This window comes from Arachis hypogaea, chromosome 16 (assembly GCF_003086295.3).
Source record: "Arachis hypogaea cultivar Tifrunner chromosome 16, arahy.Tifrunner.gnm2.J5K5, whole genome shotgun sequence".
NCBI classification, from domain to species: Eukaryota; Viridiplantae; Streptophyta; class Magnoliopsida; order Fabales; family Fabaceae; genus Arachis; species Arachis hypogaea.
The window spans coordinates 68,482,029-68,497,885 of NC_092051.1; the positions used below are offsets into that span (position 1 = coordinate 68,482,029).

Here is a 15,857-nt window from a genome sequence, read left to right on the forward strand (position 1 = left end):
ACAGGCACCGCAGGACTTCGCAGCTCGACTTACCCTACGTCGCGAGACATGCTTATGATAATTGTGTGCGCATACTTTAATAGGTGTGATCATACCAGCACTGTTGCACCGGATCCCAACAGAACTCTGTAGTTAAGCGTGCTTGGGCGAGAGTTGTACTAGGATGGGTGACCCCTGGGAAGTCCTCGGGTTACACCTCTTTTCTTTTTTACGTCATTCTTACCCTCGTTCTTTAAACGACGCTATCTTGAATAGTTTAGCTAAAGTGAGCCTCAATGACCTGATTTTCAAAAAGCTCGCACGTGCCCCGCAGGGCTTCGCAGCTCGACTTACCCTACGTCGCGAGACATGCTTATGATAATTGTGTGCGTATACTTTAATAGGTGTGATCATACCAGCACTCGTGCACCGAATCCCATTAGAACTCCGCAGTTAAGCGTGCTCAAGCGAGAGTATTACTAGGATGGGTGACCTCCAGGGAAGTCCTCGTGATGTAACGTTTTTTTTTTTTTACGTCGTGCTTACCCTCTTTCTTTAAACGACGCTATCTTGAATAGTTTAGCTAAAGTGAGCTTCAATGACCTGATTTTTGACAAGCTCGTACGGGCCCCGCAGGGCTTCGCAGCTAGACTTACCCTACGTCGCGAGACATGCTTATGATAATTGTGTGTGTATACTTTAATAGGTGCGATCATACCAGCAGTAATGCACCAGATCCCATCAAAACTCCGCAGTTAAGCGTCCTTGGGCGAGCGTAGTACTAGGATGGGTGTCCTCCTGGGAAGTCCTCATGTTGCACCTCTTTTTTTTTTTACGTCGTGCTTACCCTCGTTCTTTAAACAACGCTATCTTGAATTGTTTAGCTAAAGCGTGCCTCAATGACCTGATTTTCGACAATCTCGCACGGGGCCCGCAGGGTTTCGCAGCTCAACTTACACTACGTCACAAGACATGATTATGATAATTGTGTGCTTATACATTAATAGGTGCGATCATACCAGCACTAATGCACCGGATCCCATCAGAACTCTGCAGTTAAGCGTGCTTGGGCAAGAGTAGTACTAGGATGGGTGACCTCCTGGGAAGTCCTCGTGTTGCACCTCTTTTTTCTTTTTTTTATTTTTTTTACGTCGTGCTTACCCTGATTCTTTAAACGACGCTATCTTAAATTGTTTAGCTAAAGCGAGCCTTCATGACCTGATTTTCGGCAAGCTCGCACGGGCCCCGCAGGGCTTCGCAGCTCGACTTACCCTACGTCGCGAGATATGCTTATGATAATTGTGTGCGCATACTTTAATCGGTGCGATCATACCAGCACTATTGCACCGAATCCCAACAGAACTCTGCAGTTAAGCGTGCTTGAGCGAGAGTTGTACTAGGATGGGTGACCTCTTGGGATGTCCTCGGGTTGCACCTCTTTTCTTTTTTACGTCGTTCTTACCCTCGTTCTTTAAACGACGCTATCTTGAATAGTTTAGCTAAGGTGAGCCTAAATGACCTTATTTTCGACAAGCTCGCACGTGCCCCGCAGGGCTTCGCAGCTCGACTTACCCTACGTTGCAAGACATGCTTATGATAATTGTGTGCGCATACTTTAATAGCTATTATCATACCAGCACTCATGCACCGGATCCCATTAGAACTCCGCATTTAAGCGTGCTTGAGCGAGAGTAGTACTAGGATGGGTGACCTCCTGGGAAGTCCTCGTGATGCAACGTTATTTTTTTTTACGTCATGCTTACCCTCGTTCTTTAAACGACGCTATCATGAATAGTTTGACAAGCTCGTACGGGCCACGCAAGGCTTCGCAGCGCGACATACCCTACGTCGCGGGGCATGCTTATCATAATTGTGTGCGCATACTTTAATAGATGCGATCATACCAGCACTAATGCACCTGATCCCATCAGAACTCCGCAGTTAAGCGTGCTTGGGCGAGAGTAGTACAAGGATGGGTGTCCTCCTGGGAAGTCCTCGTGTTGCACCTCTTTTTTTTTTTAGGTCCTGCTTACCCTCGTTCTTTAAACGATGCTATCTTGAATTGTTTAGCTAAAGCGAGCCTCAATGACCTGATTTTCGACAAGCTCGCACGGGCCCCACAGGATTTCGCAGCTCAACTTACCCTACGTCGCAAGATATGATTATGATAATTGTGTGCGCATACTTTAATAGGTGCGATCATACCAGCACTAATGCACCGGATCCCATCAGAACTCCGCAGTTAAGCGTGCTTTGGCGAGAGTAGTACTAGGATGGGTGACCTCCTGGAAAGTCCTCCTGTTGCACCTCTTTTTTCTTTTTTTTCTTTTTTTTTTACGTCGAGCTTACCCTCGTTCTTTAAACACGCTATCTTGAATTATTTAGCTAAAGCAAGCCTTAATGACCTGATTTTCGGCAAGTTTGCACGGGCCCCGCAGGGTTTCGCAGCTCAACTTACCCTACGTCGCGAGACATGCTTATGATAATTGTGTGCGCATACTTTAATAGGTGCTATCATACCAGCACTAATGCACTGGATCCCATCAGAACTCCGCAGTTAAGCGTGCTTGGATGAGAGGAGTACTAGGATGGGTTACCTCCAAGGAAGTCCTCGTGTTGCACCTCTTTTTTTTTTTACGTCGTGCTTACCCTCGTTCTTTAAACGACGCAATCTTGAATAGTTTAGCTAAAGCGAGCCTCAATGACCTGATTTTCGACAAGCTCGCACGGGCTCCGCAGGGCTTCGCAGCTTGACTTACCCTACGTCGCGAGACGTACTTATGATAATTGTGTGCGCATACTTTAATAGGTGAGATCATACTAGCACTCATGCACCGGATCCCATTAGAACTCCGTAGTTAAGCATGCTTGAGCGAGAGTAGTACTAAGATGGGTGACCTCCTGGGAAGTCTTTATGATGCAACGTTTTTTTTTTTACGTCGTGCTTACCCTCGTTCTTTAAATGACTCTATCTTGAATAGTTTAGCTAAAGCGCGCCTCAATGACCTTATTTTCGACAAGCTCGTATGGGCCCCGCAGGGCTTTGCAGCTTGACTTACCCTATATCGCAAGACATGATTATGATAATTGTGCGCGCATACTTTAATAGGTGCGATCATACCAGCACTAATGCACCGGATCCCATCAGAACTCCGCAGTTAAGCGTTCTTCGGTGAGAGTAGTATTAGGATAGGTGACCTCCTAGGAAGTCCTCGTGTTGCACCTCTTTTTTTTTTCTTTTTCTTACGTCGTGCATACCCTCGTTCTTTAAACGACGCTATCTTGAATTGTTTAGCTAAAGCGAGACTTAATGACCTGATTTTCGGCATGCTCGCACGGGCCCCGCAGGGTTTCGCAGCTCGATTTACCCTACGTCGCGACACATGCTTATCATAATTTTGTGCGCATACTTTAATAGGTGCGATCATACCAGCACTAATGCACCGGATCCCATCAAAACTCTGCAGTTAAGCGTGCTAGGGTGAGAGTTGTACTAGGATGGGTTACCTCCTAGGAAGTCCTCGTGTTGCACTTCTCTTTTTTTTTTACGTCGTTCTTACCCTCGTTCTTTAAACGACGCTATCTTGAATAGTTTAGCAAAAGCGAGCCTCTTTGACCTGATTTTCTGCAAGCTCGCACGGGCCCCGCAAGGCTTTGCAGCCCGACTTACCCTACGTCGCGAGACATGCTTATGATAATTGTGTCCGCATACTTTAATAGGTGTGATCATACCAGCACTAATGCATCGGATACCATTAGAACTCCGCAGTTAAGCGTGCTTGGGCGAGAGTAGTACTAGGATGGGTGACCTCCTGGGAATTCCTCGTGTTGCACCACTTTTTTTTTTTACGTCGTGCTTACTCTCATTCTTTACACGACGCTATCTTGAATTGTTTAGCTAAAGCGAGCCTCAATGACCTGATTTTCGACAAGTTCGCACTGGCCCCGCAGGGTTTCGCAGCTCAACTTACCCTATGTCGCAAGACATGATTATGATAATTGTGTGCGCATACTTTAATAGGTGTGATCATACCAGCACTTATACACCGGATCCCATCAGAACTCCGCAGTTAAGCGTTCTTCGGCGAGAGTAGTATTAGGATGGGTGACCTCCTGGGAAGTCCTTGTGTTGCACCTCTTTTTTCTTTTTTTTTTTTTTTTTTACGTCGTGCTTACCCTCGTTCTTTAAACGACGCTATCTTGAATTGTTTAGCTAAATCGAGCCTTCATGACCTGATTTTGGGCAAGCTCGCACGGGCCCCGCAGGGTTTCACAGCTCGATTTACCCTACGTCGCGACACATGCTTATGATAATTTTGTGCGCATACTTTAATAGGTGCGATCATACCAGCAGTAATGCACCGGATCCCATCAGAACTCTGCAGTTAAGCGTGCTTGGGTGAGAGTAGTACTAGGATGGGTTACCTCCTAGGAAGTCCTCGTGTTGCACTTCTTTTTTTTTACGCCGTGCTTACCCTCGTTCTTTAAACGACGCTATCTTGAATTGTTTAGCTAAAGCGAGCCTCAATGACCTGATTTTTGACAAGTTCGCACGGGCCCCGCAGGGTTTCGCAGCTCAACTTACCCTATGTTGCAGGACATGATTATGATAATTTCGTGCGCATACTTTAATAGGTGCGACCATACCAGCACTAATGCACCGGATCCCATCAGAACTCCGTAGTTAAGCGTTCTTCGGCGAGAGTAGTATTAAGATGGGTGACCTCCTGGGAAGTCCTCGTGTTGCACCTCTTTTTTCTTTTTTTTTTACGTCGTGCTTACCCTCGTTCTTTAAACGACGCTATCTTGAATTGTTTAGCTAAAGCGAGCATTAATGACCTGATTTTCGGCAAGCTCGCACGGGCCCTGCAGGGTTTCGCAGCTCGATTTACCCTACGTCGCGACACATGCTTATGATAATTTTGTGCGCATACTTTAATAGGTGCGATCATACCAGCACTAATGCACCGGATCCCATCAGAACTCTGCAGTTAAGCGTGCTTGAGTGAGAGTAGTACTAGGATGGATTACCTCCTAGGAAGTCCTCGTGTTGCACTTCTTTTTTTTTTACGTCGTTCTTACCCTCGTTCTTTAAACGACGCTATCTTGAATTGTTTAGCTAAAGCGAGCCTCATTGACCTGACTTTCTGCAAGTTCGCACGGGCCCCGCAAGGCTTTGCAGCTCGACTTACCCTACGTCGCGAGACATGCTTATGATAATTGTATGCGCATACTTTAATAGGTGTGATCACACCAGCACTAATGCATCGGATCCCATTAGAACTCCGCAGTTAAGCGTGCTTGGGGGAGAGTAGTACTAAGATGGGTGACCTCCTGGGAAGTCCTCGTGTTGAACCTCTTTTTTTTTTTACGTCGTGCTTACCCTTGTTCTTTAAACGACGTTATCTTGAATTGTTTAGCTAAAGCGAGCCTCAATGACCTCATTTTCGATAAGTTCACACGGGCCCCGCAGGGTTTCGCAGCTCAACTTACCCTATGTCGCAAGACATGATTATGATAATTGTGTGCGCATACTTTAATAGGTGCGATCATACCAGCACTAATGCACCGGATCCCATCAGAACTCTGCAGTTAAGCGTGCTTGGGTGAGAGTCGTACTAGGATGGGTTACCTCCTAGGAAGTCCTCGTGTTGCACTTCTTTTTTTTTTACATCGTTCTTACCCTAGTTCTTTAAATGACGCTATCTTGAATAGTTTAGCAAAAGCGAGCCTCATTGACCTGATTTTTGACAAGCTCGCACGGGCCCCGCAAGGCTTTGCAGCTCGACTTACCCTATGTCGCGAGACATGCTTATGATAATTATGTGCGCATACTTTAATAGGTGTGATCATACCAGCACTAATGCACCGGATCCTATCAGAACTCTGCAGTTAAGCGTGCTTGGGCGAGAGTAGTACTAGGATGGGTGACCTCCTGGGAAGTGCTCGTGTTGCACCTCTTTTTTTTCTTTTACGTCGTGCTTACACTCGTTCTTTAAACGACGCTATCTTGAATTGTTTAGCTAAAGCGAGCCTCAATGACCTTATTTTCGACAAGTTCACACGGGACCCCGCAGGGTTTCGCAGCTCAACTTACCCTATGTCGCAAGACATGATTATGATAATTCTGTGCGCATACTTTAATAGGTGCGATCATACCAGCACTAATGCACCGGATCCCATCAGAACTCCTCAGTTAAGCGTTCTTCGGGGAGAGTAGTATTATGATGGGTGACCTCCTGGGAAGTCCTCGTGTTGCACCTCTTTTTTCTTTTTTTTATTTTTTTTACGTCGTCCCTACCCTCGTTATTTAAACGACGCTATCTTGAATAGTTTAGCTAAAGCGAGCCTCATTGACCTGATTTTCTGCAAGCTCGCACGGGCCCCGCAAGGCTTTGCAGCTCGACTTACCCTACGCCACGAGACATGCTTATGATAATTGTGTACGCATACTTTAATAGGTGCGATCATACCAGCACGAATGCACCGGATCCCATCAGAACTCCGCAGTTAAGCGTGCATGGGCGAGAGTAGTACTAGGATGGGTGACCTCCTGGAAAGTCCTCGTGTTGCACCTCTTTTTCCTTTTTTTTTTTTACATCGTGCTTACCCTCACTCTTTAAACGACGCTATCTTGAATATTTTAGCTAAAGCAAGCCTTAATGACCTGATTTTCGGCAAGCTCCCACGGGCGCGTAGGGCTTCGCAGCTCGACTTACCCTACGTCGCGACACAAGCTTATGATAATTGTGTGCGCATACTTTAATAGGTGCGATCATACCAGCACTATTGCACCGGATCCCAACAGAACTCCGCAGTTAAGCGTGCTTGGGCGATAGTAGTACTAAAATGGGTGACCTCCTGGGAAGTCCTCGTGTTGCAGCTGCTTTTTTTTTGCGTCGTTCTTACCCTCGTTCTTTAAACGACGCTATCTTGAATAGTTTAGCTAAAGCGAGCCTTAATGACCTGATTTTCGGCAAGCTCCCACGGGCCCATAGGGTTTCGCAGCTAGACTTACCCTATGTCGCGACACATGCTTATGATAATTTTGTGCGCATACTTTGATAGGTGCGATCATACCAGCACTAATGCACCGGATCCCATCAAAACTCCGCCGTTAAGCGTGCTTGGGCGAGAGTAGTACTAGGATGGGTGACCTCCTCAGAAGTCCTCGTGTTGCACCTCTTTTCTTTTTCTTTTTTTTAAGTCGTGCTTACCCTTGTTCTTTAATCGACGCTATCTTGAATTGTTTAGCTACAGCGAGCCTCAATGACCTAATTTTTTACAAGCTCGCACGGTCCCCGCAGGGTTTCGCAGCTCAACTTACCCTACGTCGCAAGACATGATTATGATAATTGTGTGCGCATACTTTAACAGAGGCGATCATACCAGCACTAATGCACCGGATCCCATCAGAACTCCACAGTTCAGCGTGCTTAGGAGATAGTAGTACTTGGATGGGTGACCTCTTGTGAAGTCCTCGTGTTGCACCTCTTTTTTCTTTTTCTATTTTTTTACGTCGTTCTTACCCTCGTTCTTTAAACGACGCTATCTTGAATAGTTTAGCTAAAGCGAGCTTCAATGACCTGATTTTCGGCAAGCTCGCACGGGCCCCGCAGGGCTTCGCAGCTCGACTTACCCTACGTCGCAAGACATGCTTATGATAATTGTGTGCGCATACTTTAATAGGTGTCATCATACCAGCACTCATCACCAGATCCCATTAGAACTCCGCGGTTAAGCGTGCTTGAGCGAGAGTAGTACTAGGATGGGTGACCTCCTGGGAAGTCCTTGTGACGCAACGTTTTTTTTTTTTACGTCATGCTTACCCTCGTTGTTTAAACGACGCTATCTTGAATTGTTTAGCTAAAGCGAGCCTCAATGACCTGATTTTCAACAAGCTCGCACGGGCCCCGCAGGGTTTCGCAGCTCAACTTACCCTATGTCGCTAGACATGATTATGATAATTGTGTGCGCATACTTTAATAGGTGCGATCATAACAGCACTAATGCACCGGATCCCATCAGAACTCCGCATTTAAGCGTGCTTCGACGAGAGTAGTATTAGGATGGGTGACCTCCTGAGAAGTCCTCGTGTTGCACCTCTTTTTTCTTTTTTTTTTCTTTTTTTTAACGTCGTGCTTACCCTCGTTCTTTAAACGACGCTATCTTGAATTGTTTAGCTAAAGCGAGCCTTAATAACGTGATTTTCGGCAAGCTCGCACGGGCCCCGTAGGGTTTCGCATCTCGACTTACCCTACGTCGCGAGACAGGCTTATGATAATTGTGTGTGCATACTTTAATAGGTGCGATCAACCCAACACTGTTGCACCCGATCCCAACAGAACTCTGCAGTTAGGCGTGCTTGGGGGAGAGTTGTACTAGGATGGGTGACCTCCTGGGAAGTCCTCGAGTCGCACCTCTTTTTTTTTTTACGTTGTTCTTACCCTCGTTCTTTAAACGACCCTATCTTGAATAGTTTAGCTAAAGCGACCCTCAATGACCTAATTTTCGGCAAGCTCGCACGGGCTCCGCAGGGCTTCGCAGCTCAACTTACCCTACGTCGCGAGACATGCTTATGATAATTGTGTGCACATACTTTAATAGGTATGATCATACCAACACTCATGCACCGGATCCCATTAGAACTCCGCAGTTAAGCGTGCTTGAGCGAGAGTAGTACTAAGATGGATGATCTCCTGGGAAGTCCTTGTGATGCAACGTTTTTTTTTACATCGTGTTTACCCTCGTTCTTTAAACGACGCTATCTTGAATTGTTTAGCTAAAGCGACCCTCAATGACCTGATTTTCGGCAAGCTCGCACGGGCTCCGCAGGGCTTCGCAGCTCGACTTACCCTACGTCGCGAGACATGCTTATGATAATTGTGTGCGCATACTTTAATAGGTGTGATCATACCAGCACTCATGCACCGGATCCCATTAGAACTCCGCAGTTAAGCGTGCTTGAGCGAGAGTAGTACTAAGATGGGTGACCTCCTGGGAAGTCCTTGTGATGCAACATTTTTTTTACATCGTGTTTACCCTCGTTCTTCAAACGACGCTATCTTGAATAGTTTAGATAAAGCGAGCCTCAATGACCTGATTTTCGACAAGCTCGTACGGGCCCCACAGGGCTTCGTAGCTCGACTTACACTACGTCGTAAGACATGATTATGATAATTGTGTGCGCATACTTTAATAGGTGCGATTGTAACAGCATTAATGCACCGGATCCCATCAGAACTCCGCATTTAAGCGTGCTTCGGCGAGAGTAGTATTAGGATGGGTGACCTCCTAGGAAGTCCTCGTGTTGCACCTCTTTTTTCTTTTTTTTTCTTTTTTTTTAACGTCGTGCTTACCCTCGTTCTTTAAACGACGCTATCTTGAATTGTTTAGCTAAAGCGAGCCTTAATGACGTGATTTTCGGCAAGCTGACACGGGCCCCGCAGGGTTTCAAAGCTCGACTTACCCTACGTCGCGAGACATGCTTATGATAATTGTGTGTGCATACTTTAATAGGTGCGATCATACCAACACTGTTGCACCGGATCCCAACAGAACTCTGCAGTTAAGCGTGCTTGGGCGAGAGTTGTACTAGGATGGGTGACCTCCTGGGAAGTCCTCGTGTTGCACCTCTTTTTTTTTTATTTTACGTCGTGCTTACCCTTGTTCTTTAAACGACGCTATCTTGAATAGTTTAGCTAAAGCGAGTCTCAATGACCTGATTTAAGGCAAGCTCGCACGGGCCCCGCAAGGATTCGCAGCTCGACTTACCCTACATCGCGAGACATTCTTATGATAATTATGTGCGTGTATTTTAATAGGTGCGATCATACCAGCAATAATGCACCGGATCCCATCAGAACTCCACAGTTAAGCGTGCTTGGGCGAGAGTAGTACTAGGATGGGTGACCTCCTGGGAAGTCCTCATGTTGCACCTCTTTTTTTTTTACGTTGTTCTTACCCTCGTTCTTTAAACGACCCTATCTTGAATAGTTTAGCTAAAGCGACCCTCAATGACCTAATTTTCGACAAGCTCGCACGGGCTCCGCAGGGCTTCCCAGCTCGACTTACCCTACGTCGCGAGACATGCTTATGATAATTGTGTGCGCATACTTTAATAGGTGCGATCATACCAGCACTCATGCACCGGATCCCATTAGAACTCCGCAGTTAAGCGTGCTTGAGCGAGAGTAGTACTAAGATGGATGATCTCCTGGGAAGTCCTTGTGATGCAACGTTTTTTTTTACATCTTGTTTACCCTCGTTCTTTAAATGTCGCTATCTTGAATTGTTTAGCTAAAGCGACCCTCAATGACCTGATTTTCGGCAAGCTCGCACGGGCTCCGCAGGGCTTCGCAGCTCGACTTACCCTTCGTCGCGAGACATGCTTATGATAATTGTGTGCGCATACTTTAACAGGTGTGATCATACCAGCACTCATGCACCGGATCCCATTAGAACTCTGCAGTTAAGCGTGCTTGAGCGAGAGTAGTACTAAGATGGGTGACCTCCTGGGAAGTCCTTGTGATGCAACATTTTTTTTTACATCATGTTTACCCTCGTTCTTCAAATGACGCTATCTTAAATAGTTTAGATAAAGCGAGCCTCAATGACCTGATTTTCGACAAGCTCGTATGGGCCCCACAGGGCTTCGCAACTCGACTTACACTACGTCGCAAGACATGATTATGATAATTGTGTGCGCATATTTTAATAGGTGCGATCATACCAGCACTAATGCACCGGATCCCATCAGAACTCCGCAGTTAAGCGTGCTTGGGCGAGAGTAGTACTAGGATGGGTGACCTCCTGGGAAGTCCTCGTGATGCACCTTTTTTTCTTTTTTTTTTTTTTACATCGTACTTACCCTCGTTCTTTAAACGACGCTACCTTGAATATTTTAGCTAAAGCGAGCCTCAATGACCTGATTTTCGACAAGCTCGCACAGGCCCCGCAGGGCTTCGCAGCTCGACTTACCCTACGCCGCAGGACATGCTTATGATAATTGTGTGCGCATACTTTAATAGGTGCGATCATGCTAGCACTAATGCACCGGATTCCATCAGAAATCCGCAGTTAAGCTTACTTGGGCGAGAGTAGTACTAGGATGGGTGACCTCCTTGGAAGTCCTCGTGTTGCACCTCTTTTTCTTTTTTTTTTTTTTACATCGTGCTTACCCTCATTCTTTAAATGACACTATCTTGAATACTTTAGCTAAAGCGAGCCTTAATGACCTGATTTCCAGCAAGCTCCCACGGTCCCACAGGGCTTCGCAGCTCGACTTACCCTACGTCGCGACACAAGCTTATGATAATTGTGTGCGTATACTTTAATAGGTGCGATTATACCGGCACTACTGCACCGGATCCTAACAGGACTCTGCAGTTAAGCGTGCTTGGGCGAGAGTAGTACTAAAATGGGTGACCTCCTGGGAAGTCATCGTGTTGCACATGTTTTTTTTTACGTCGTTCTTACCCTCGTTCTTTAAACGACGCTATCTTGAATAGTTTAGCTAAAGCGAGCCTTAATGACCTATTTTCCGGTAAGCTCCCACGGGTCCGTAGGGCATCGCAACTCGACTTACCCTATGTCGCGACACATGCTTATGATAATTTTGTGTGCATACTTTAATAGGTGCAATCATACTAGCACTAATGCACCGGATCCCATCAGAACTCCGCAGTTAAGCGTGCTTGGGCGAGAGTAGTACCAGGATGGGTGACCTCCTGGGAGATTGTTGGTATGAAGCAAGTGCACTGGGTCGTCCAAGTAATACCTTACGTGAGTAAGGGTCGAATCCCACGGAGATTGTTGGTATGAAGCAAGCTATGGTCACCTTGTAAATCTCAGTCAGGTAGATATAAAGTGATAATGGTGTTTTCGAATATTATATAATAAGATAGGGATAGAGGTACTTATGTAAATCATTGGTAGGAATTTCAGATAAGTGAATGGAGATACTTTTCGTTCCTCTGAACCTATGCTTTCCTGCTATCTTCATCCAATCAGTCTTACTCCTTTCCATGGCTGGCTTTATGCAAGGGCATCACCGTTGTCAGTGGCTACATCCCCTCCTCTCAGTGAATAATATGCTCACGCACCCTGTCACGGCACGGCTATTCATCTGTCGGTTCCCGATCATGCTGGAATAGGATTCACCCTCCTTTTGCGTCTGTCACTAACGCCCAGCACTCGCGAGTTTGAAGCTCGTCACAGTCATTCAATCATTGAATCCTACTCAGAATACCACAGACAAGGTTTAGACCTTCCGGATTCTCTTGAATGCCGCCATCATTCTAGCTTACGCCACAAAGATTCTGGTTAGGAGATCTAAGAGATACTCATTCTAGCTTAATTCATGTAGAACAGAAGTGTTTGTCAGGCACGCGTTCATAAAGGAGAAGGATGATGAGCGTCACACATAATCATCACCTTCATCACGTTCTTGGGTGCGAATGGATATCTTAGAAGCGAAATAAGAAGAATTGAATAGAAAACAGAAGTACTTTGCATTAATCTTTGAGGAACAACAGAGCTCCACACCTTAATCTATGGAGTGTAGAAACTCTACCGTATGAAAATACATAAGTGAAGGTCCAGGCATGGCCGAGATGGCCAGCCCCCTAAAACGTGATCAAAGGATCATAAGGTAATCCAAAGATGGTCAAAAAGACGTCTAATACAATAGTAAGAGGTCCTATTTATAATAAACTAGTCACTAGGGTTTACATGAGTAAGTAATTGATGAATAAATCCACTTCCGGGGCCCACTTGGTGTGTGTTTGGGCTGAGCCTAAGTGTTGCACGTGCAGAGGCCATTTGTGGAGTTGAACGCCAGTATTTGTGCCAGTTTGGGCGTTCAACTCTGGTTTTGAATCCTTTTCTGGCGCTGGACGCCAGATTTGGTCAGAGAGCTGGCGTTGAACGCCAGTCTACGTCGTCTATTCTTGGTCAAAGTATGGACTATTATACATTGCTGGAAAACCCTGGATGTCTACTTTCCAACGCAATTGGAAGCGCGCCATTTCAAGTTCTGTAGCTCCAGAAAATCCACTTTGAGTGCAGGGAGGTCAGAATCCAACAGCATCAGCAGTCCTTCTTCAACCTCTGAATCTGATTTCTGCTCAAGTCCCTCAATTTCAGCCAGAAAATACCTGAAATCACAGAAAAACACACAAACTCATAGTAAAGTCCAGAAATGTGAATTTAACACAAAATCTATTAAAAACATCCCTAAAAGTAACTAGATCCTACTAAAAACATACTAAAAACAATGTCAAAAAGCGTATAAATTATCCGCTCATCACAACACCAAACTTAAATTGTTGCTTGTCCCCAAGCAACTGAAAATCAAATAGGATAAAAAGAAGAGAATATACTATAAATTCCAAACTATCAATGAAACAGAGCTTCAATCATATGAGCGGGACTTATAGCTTTTTGCCTCTTGAATAGTTTTGGCATCTCACTTTATCCATTGGGTTCAGAATGATTGGCATCTATAGGAACTCAGAGTTCAGATAGTGTTATTGATTTTCCTAGTTTAGTATGATGATTCTTGAACACAGCTATTTCATGAGTCTTGGCCGTGGCCCTAAGCACTTTGTTTTCCAGTATTACTACCGGATACATAAATGCCACAGACACATAATTGGGTGAACCTTTTCAGATTGTGACTCAGCTTTGCTAAAGTCCCCAATTAGAGGTGTCCAGGGTTCTTAAGCACACTCTTTTTTTTTTTTTTTGCTTTGGACCTTGACTTTAACCGCTCAGTCTCAAGTTTTCACTTGACACCTACATGCCACAAGCACATGGTTAGGGACAGCTTGGTTTAGCCGCTTAGACCAGGATTTTATTCCTTTAGGCCCTCCTATCCACTGATGCTGAAAGCCTTGGGATCCTTTTTATTTCCCTTGCCTTTTGGTTTTAAGGGTTATTGGCTTTTTGCTCTTGCCTCTTGGTTTTAAGAGCTTTGGCTTTTTCTGCTTGCTTTTTCTTTTTCTTTCTATATTTTTTTTTTCGCCTATTTTTTATTTTTTTTTTCTGCAAGCTTTGTTCTTTGCTGCTTTTTCTTGCTTCAAGAATCATTTTTATGATTTTTCAGATTATCAAATAACATGTCTCCTAGTCATCATTCTTTCAAGAGCCAACATATTTAACATTCTTAAACAACCACTTCGAAAGACATATGCACTGTTCAAGCATACATTCAGAAAACAAGAAGCATTGTCACCACATCAATATAATTAAACTAAGTTCAAGGATAAATTCGAAACTCATGTACTTCTTATTCTTTTGAATTAAAACATTTTTCATTTAAGAGAGGTGATGGATTCATAGGACATTTATAACTTTAAGACAAAGTTACTAACTACTAATGATCATGTAATGAAGACACAAACATAGATAAGCACATAACATAGAAAACGAAAAGCAGAAGAATTAAGAACAAGGAATGAATCCACCTTAGTGATGGTGGCATTTCCTTCTTGAGGAATCAATGATGTCCTTGAGCTCTTCTATGTCTCTTCCTTGCCTTTGTTGCTCCTCCTTCAGTGCTTTTAGATCTTCTCTGATTTCATGAAGGATGATGGAGTGCTCTTGATGTTCCACCCTTAGTTGCTTCCAATAATTGTGTGGAAGAAAATTTATCCCTTGAGGTATCTCAGGGATCTCTTGATTTGCAGTCAAATGTTCTACCACTGAGCTATAGACCCTTGATGGAAGCTTTTGTCTTCCCTTTCCTCTTTCTAGAGGTTTCTCTAGCCTTAAGTGCCATCAATGGTTATGGAAAAAAAACAAAAAAGCTATGCTTTTACCACACCAAACTTAGAATGTTGCTCGCCCTCGAGCAAAAAAAGAAAGAATAGAAGAATAAGAAGAAGATATGGAGGAGATGGATGGGAGTGTGTATTCGGCCATATGGGTGGGATTGGGTGGGAGAGAGATGTTGAATTTTTGAAGGTAGTGGGTGTATGGATGTGAATGGTAAATGGAAAAAAAGAAGGGATGATCATGAATGGAAAGAGAGATGATGAGGTAGGTGGGGATCCTATGGGGTCCACAGATCCTGAGATGATCCTGTGGGGTCCACAGATCCTGAGGTGTCAAGGCATTTACATCCCTGCACCAATTTAGGCATGTAAAATGCCCTTGCACACAACTCTGGGCGTTCAGCGCCAGGTTGGTGCCCATTTTGGGCGTTCAACGCCCCTTTGCTGCCATTTCTGGCGTTGAACGCCAGAACCATGCTTGTTCTGGGCGTTCAGCGCCAGGATGCTCCCATTCTGGGCGTTCAACGCCAACGCCCAGAACTATGCTCTGTTCTGGCGTTTGAACGCCAGACAGATGCTCCTCCAGGATGTGATTTTTCTTCTGCTGTTTTTGATTCCGTTTTCAATTTTTATATTTATTTTGTGACTCCACATGATCATGAACCTAAGAAAACATGAAAAACAATAAAAATAAGGATTAGATAAACATTGGGTTGCCTCCCAACAAGTGCTTCTTTAATGTCAATAGCTTGACAGTAGGCTCTCATGGAGCCTCACAGATGTGCAGAGCTTTGTTGAGACTCTCCAACACCAAACTTAGAGTTTGGATATGGGAATTCAACACCAAACTTAGAGTTTGGTTGTGGCCTCCCAACACCAAACTTAGAGTTTGACTGTGGGGGCTCTGGTTGACTCTGCTTTGAGAGAAGCTTTTCATGCTTCCTCTTCATGGTTGCAGAGGGAGATCCTTGAGTTTTAAACACAAGGGAGTTCTCATTCCATTGAAGGAATATTTCACCTCTGTCAACATCAATCACAGCTCTTGCTGTGGCCAGGAAAGGTCTTCCTAGGATGATGGATTCATCCTCTTCCTTTCCAGTT

The 15,857-nt window shown here is 44.9% G+C and overlaps 28 non-coding genes and 11 pseudogenes across 28 annotated transcripts; all 39 read left to right on the forward strand.

Moving 5' to 3' along the window:
- The first annotated feature begins 81 nt into the window (after nt 1–81).
- LOC112759258 (5S ribosomal RNA) lies at nt 82–199 on the forward strand. The gene has a single exon (XR_003180037.1). It is a non-coding gene; the product is annotated as a 5S ribosomal RNA (ribosomal RNA).
- A 182-nt stretch (nt 200–381) lies between these two features.
- LOC112759791 (5S ribosomal RNA) lies at nt 382–500 on the forward strand (annotated as a pseudogene).
- Nucleotides 501–683: 183 nt separating this feature from the next.
- On the forward strand, nt 684–802 carry LOC112759530 (5S ribosomal RNA). The gene has a single exon (XR_003180265.1). It is a non-coding gene; the product is annotated as a 5S ribosomal RNA (ribosomal RNA).
- A 182-nt stretch (nt 803–984) lies between these two features.
- Nucleotides 985–1,103, forward strand: LOC112759895 (5S ribosomal RNA). Its single transcript, XR_003180360.1, has one exon. It is a non-coding gene; the product is annotated as a 5S ribosomal RNA (ribosomal RNA).
- Nucleotides 1,104–1,298: 195 nt separating this feature from the next.
- Nucleotides 1,299–1,417, forward strand: LOC112759685 (5S ribosomal RNA; annotated as a pseudogene).
- Nucleotides 1,418–1,599: 182 nt separating this feature from the next.
- Nucleotides 1,600–1,718, forward strand: LOC112759671 (5S ribosomal RNA; annotated as a pseudogene).
- A 151-nt stretch (nt 1,719–1,869) lies between these two features.
- Nucleotides 1,870–1,988, forward strand: LOC112762100 (5S ribosomal RNA). The gene has a single exon (XR_003182454.1). It is a non-coding gene; the product is annotated as a 5S ribosomal RNA (ribosomal RNA).
- A 182-nt stretch (nt 1,989–2,170) lies between these two features.
- Nucleotides 2,171–2,289, forward strand: LOC112762169 (5S ribosomal RNA). Its single transcript, XR_003182519.1, has one exon. It is a non-coding gene; the product is annotated as a 5S ribosomal RNA (ribosomal RNA).
- Nucleotides 2,290–2,485: 196 nt separating this feature from the next.
- On the forward strand, nt 2,486–2,604 carry LOC112759249 (5S ribosomal RNA). Its single transcript, XR_003180028.1, has one exon. It is a non-coding gene; the product is annotated as a 5S ribosomal RNA (ribosomal RNA).
- Nucleotides 2,605–2,786: 182 nt separating this feature from the next.
- LOC112759777 (5S ribosomal RNA) lies at nt 2,787–2,905 on the forward strand (annotated as a pseudogene).
- A 181-nt stretch (nt 2,906–3,086) lies between these two features.
- LOC112759365 (5S ribosomal RNA) lies at nt 3,087–3,205 on the forward strand. Its single transcript, XR_003180130.1, has one exon. It is a non-coding gene; the product is annotated as a 5S ribosomal RNA (ribosomal RNA).
- A 190-nt stretch (nt 3,206–3,395) lies between these two features.
- Nucleotides 3,396–3,514, forward strand: LOC112762310 (5S ribosomal RNA). The gene has a single exon (XR_003182650.1). It is a non-coding gene; the product is annotated as a 5S ribosomal RNA (ribosomal RNA).
- Nucleotides 3,515–3,697: 183 nt separating this feature from the next.
- Nucleotides 3,698–3,816, forward strand: LOC112762145 (5S ribosomal RNA). The gene has a single exon (XR_003182496.1). It is a non-coding gene; the product is annotated as a 5S ribosomal RNA (ribosomal RNA).
- Nucleotides 3,817–3,998: 182 nt separating this feature from the next.
- LOC112762277 (5S ribosomal RNA) lies at nt 3,999–4,117 on the forward strand. The gene has a single exon (XR_003182619.1). It is a non-coding gene; the product is annotated as a 5S ribosomal RNA (ribosomal RNA).
- Nucleotides 4,118–4,313: 196 nt separating this feature from the next.
- On the forward strand, nt 4,314–4,432 carry LOC112762160 (5S ribosomal RNA). Its single transcript, XR_003182510.1, has one exon. It is a non-coding gene; the product is annotated as a 5S ribosomal RNA (ribosomal RNA).
- Nucleotides 4,433–4,612: 180 nt separating this feature from the next.
- On the forward strand, nt 4,613–4,731 carry LOC112762104 (5S ribosomal RNA). The gene has a single exon (XR_003182458.1). It is a non-coding gene; the product is annotated as a 5S ribosomal RNA (ribosomal RNA).
- Nucleotides 4,732–4,919: 188 nt separating this feature from the next.
- Nucleotides 4,920–5,038, forward strand: LOC112762313 (5S ribosomal RNA). The gene has a single exon (XR_003182653.1). It is a non-coding gene; the product is annotated as a 5S ribosomal RNA (ribosomal RNA).
- Nucleotides 5,039–5,219: 181 nt separating this feature from the next.
- Nucleotides 5,220–5,338, forward strand: LOC112759324 (5S ribosomal RNA). The gene has a single exon (XR_003180095.1). It is a non-coding gene; the product is annotated as a 5S ribosomal RNA (ribosomal RNA).
- A 182-nt stretch (nt 5,339–5,520) lies between these two features.
- On the forward strand, nt 5,521–5,639 carry LOC112762119 (5S ribosomal RNA). The gene has a single exon (XR_003182472.1). It is a non-coding gene; the product is annotated as a 5S ribosomal RNA (ribosomal RNA).
- A 181-nt stretch (nt 5,640–5,820) lies between these two features.
- LOC112760760 (5S ribosomal RNA) lies at nt 5,821–5,939 on the forward strand. Its single transcript, XR_003181184.1, has one exon. It is a non-coding gene; the product is annotated as a 5S ribosomal RNA (ribosomal RNA).
- A 185-nt stretch (nt 5,940–6,124) lies between these two features.
- Nucleotides 6,125–6,243, forward strand: LOC112759477 (5S ribosomal RNA). Its single transcript, XR_003180220.1, has one exon. It is a non-coding gene; the product is annotated as a 5S ribosomal RNA (ribosomal RNA).
- A 195-nt stretch (nt 6,244–6,438) lies between these two features.
- LOC112759703 (5S ribosomal RNA) lies at nt 6,439–6,557 on the forward strand. The gene has a single exon (XR_003180288.1). It is a non-coding gene; the product is annotated as a 5S ribosomal RNA (ribosomal RNA).
- A 189-nt stretch (nt 6,558–6,746) lies between these two features.
- On the forward strand, nt 6,747–6,865 carry LOC112762296 (5S ribosomal RNA). The gene has a single exon (XR_003182636.1). It is a non-coding gene; the product is annotated as a 5S ribosomal RNA (ribosomal RNA).
- A 180-nt stretch (nt 6,866–7,045) lies between these two features.
- LOC112761498 (5S ribosomal RNA) lies at nt 7,046–7,164 on the forward strand. Its single transcript, XR_003181892.1, has one exon. It is a non-coding gene; the product is annotated as a 5S ribosomal RNA (ribosomal RNA).
- Nucleotides 7,165–7,354: 190 nt separating this feature from the next.
- Nucleotides 7,355–7,473, forward strand: LOC112759704 (5S ribosomal RNA; annotated as a pseudogene).
- Nucleotides 7,474–7,666: 193 nt separating this feature from the next.
- LOC112759771 (5S ribosomal RNA) lies at nt 7,667–7,784 on the forward strand (annotated as a pseudogene).
- Nucleotides 7,785–7,966: 182 nt separating this feature from the next.
- LOC112759353 (5S ribosomal RNA) lies at nt 7,967–8,085 on the forward strand. The gene has a single exon (XR_003180119.1). It is a non-coding gene; the product is annotated as a 5S ribosomal RNA (ribosomal RNA).
- Nucleotides 8,086–8,283: 198 nt separating this feature from the next.
- On the forward strand, nt 8,284–8,402 carry LOC112759742 (5S ribosomal RNA; annotated as a pseudogene).
- Nucleotides 8,403–8,584: 182 nt separating this feature from the next.
- LOC112759754 (5S ribosomal RNA) lies at nt 8,585–8,703 on the forward strand (annotated as a pseudogene).
- A 179-nt stretch (nt 8,704–8,882) lies between these two features.
- On the forward strand, nt 8,883–9,001 carry LOC112759284 (5S ribosomal RNA). The gene has a single exon (XR_003180057.1). It is a non-coding gene; the product is annotated as a 5S ribosomal RNA (ribosomal RNA).
- Nucleotides 9,002–9,179: 178 nt separating this feature from the next.
- LOC112759583 (5S ribosomal RNA) lies at nt 9,180–9,298 on the forward strand (annotated as a pseudogene).
- Nucleotides 9,299–9,496: 198 nt separating this feature from the next.
- Nucleotides 9,497–9,615, forward strand: LOC112762138 (5S ribosomal RNA). Its single transcript, XR_003182490.1, has one exon. It is a non-coding gene; the product is annotated as a 5S ribosomal RNA (ribosomal RNA).
- A 186-nt stretch (nt 9,616–9,801) lies between these two features.
- LOC112761581 (5S ribosomal RNA) lies at nt 9,802–9,920 on the forward strand. The gene has a single exon (XR_003181969.1). It is a non-coding gene; the product is annotated as a 5S ribosomal RNA (ribosomal RNA).
- Nucleotides 9,921–10,101: 181 nt separating this feature from the next.
- Nucleotides 10,102–10,220, forward strand: LOC112759487 (5S ribosomal RNA). The gene has a single exon (XR_003180228.1). It is a non-coding gene; the product is annotated as a 5S ribosomal RNA (ribosomal RNA).
- Nucleotides 10,221–10,399: 179 nt separating this feature from the next.
- LOC112759405 (5S ribosomal RNA) lies at nt 10,400–10,518 on the forward strand. Its single transcript, XR_003180162.1, has one exon. It is a non-coding gene; the product is annotated as a 5S ribosomal RNA (ribosomal RNA).
- A 179-nt stretch (nt 10,519–10,697) lies between these two features.
- Nucleotides 10,698–10,816, forward strand: LOC112759785 (5S ribosomal RNA). The gene has a single exon (XR_003180296.1). It is a non-coding gene; the product is annotated as a 5S ribosomal RNA (ribosomal RNA).
- Nucleotides 10,817–11,007: 191 nt separating this feature from the next.
- LOC112759356 (5S ribosomal RNA) lies at nt 11,008–11,126 on the forward strand. The gene has a single exon (XR_003180121.1). It is a non-coding gene; the product is annotated as a 5S ribosomal RNA (ribosomal RNA).
- A 190-nt stretch (nt 11,127–11,316) lies between these two features.
- Nucleotides 11,317–11,435, forward strand: LOC112759613 (5S ribosomal RNA; annotated as a pseudogene).
- A 179-nt stretch (nt 11,436–11,614) lies between these two features.
- LOC112759711 (5S ribosomal RNA) lies at nt 11,615–11,733 on the forward strand (annotated as a pseudogene).
- Nucleotides 11,734–15,857: the final 4,124 nt, after the last annotated feature.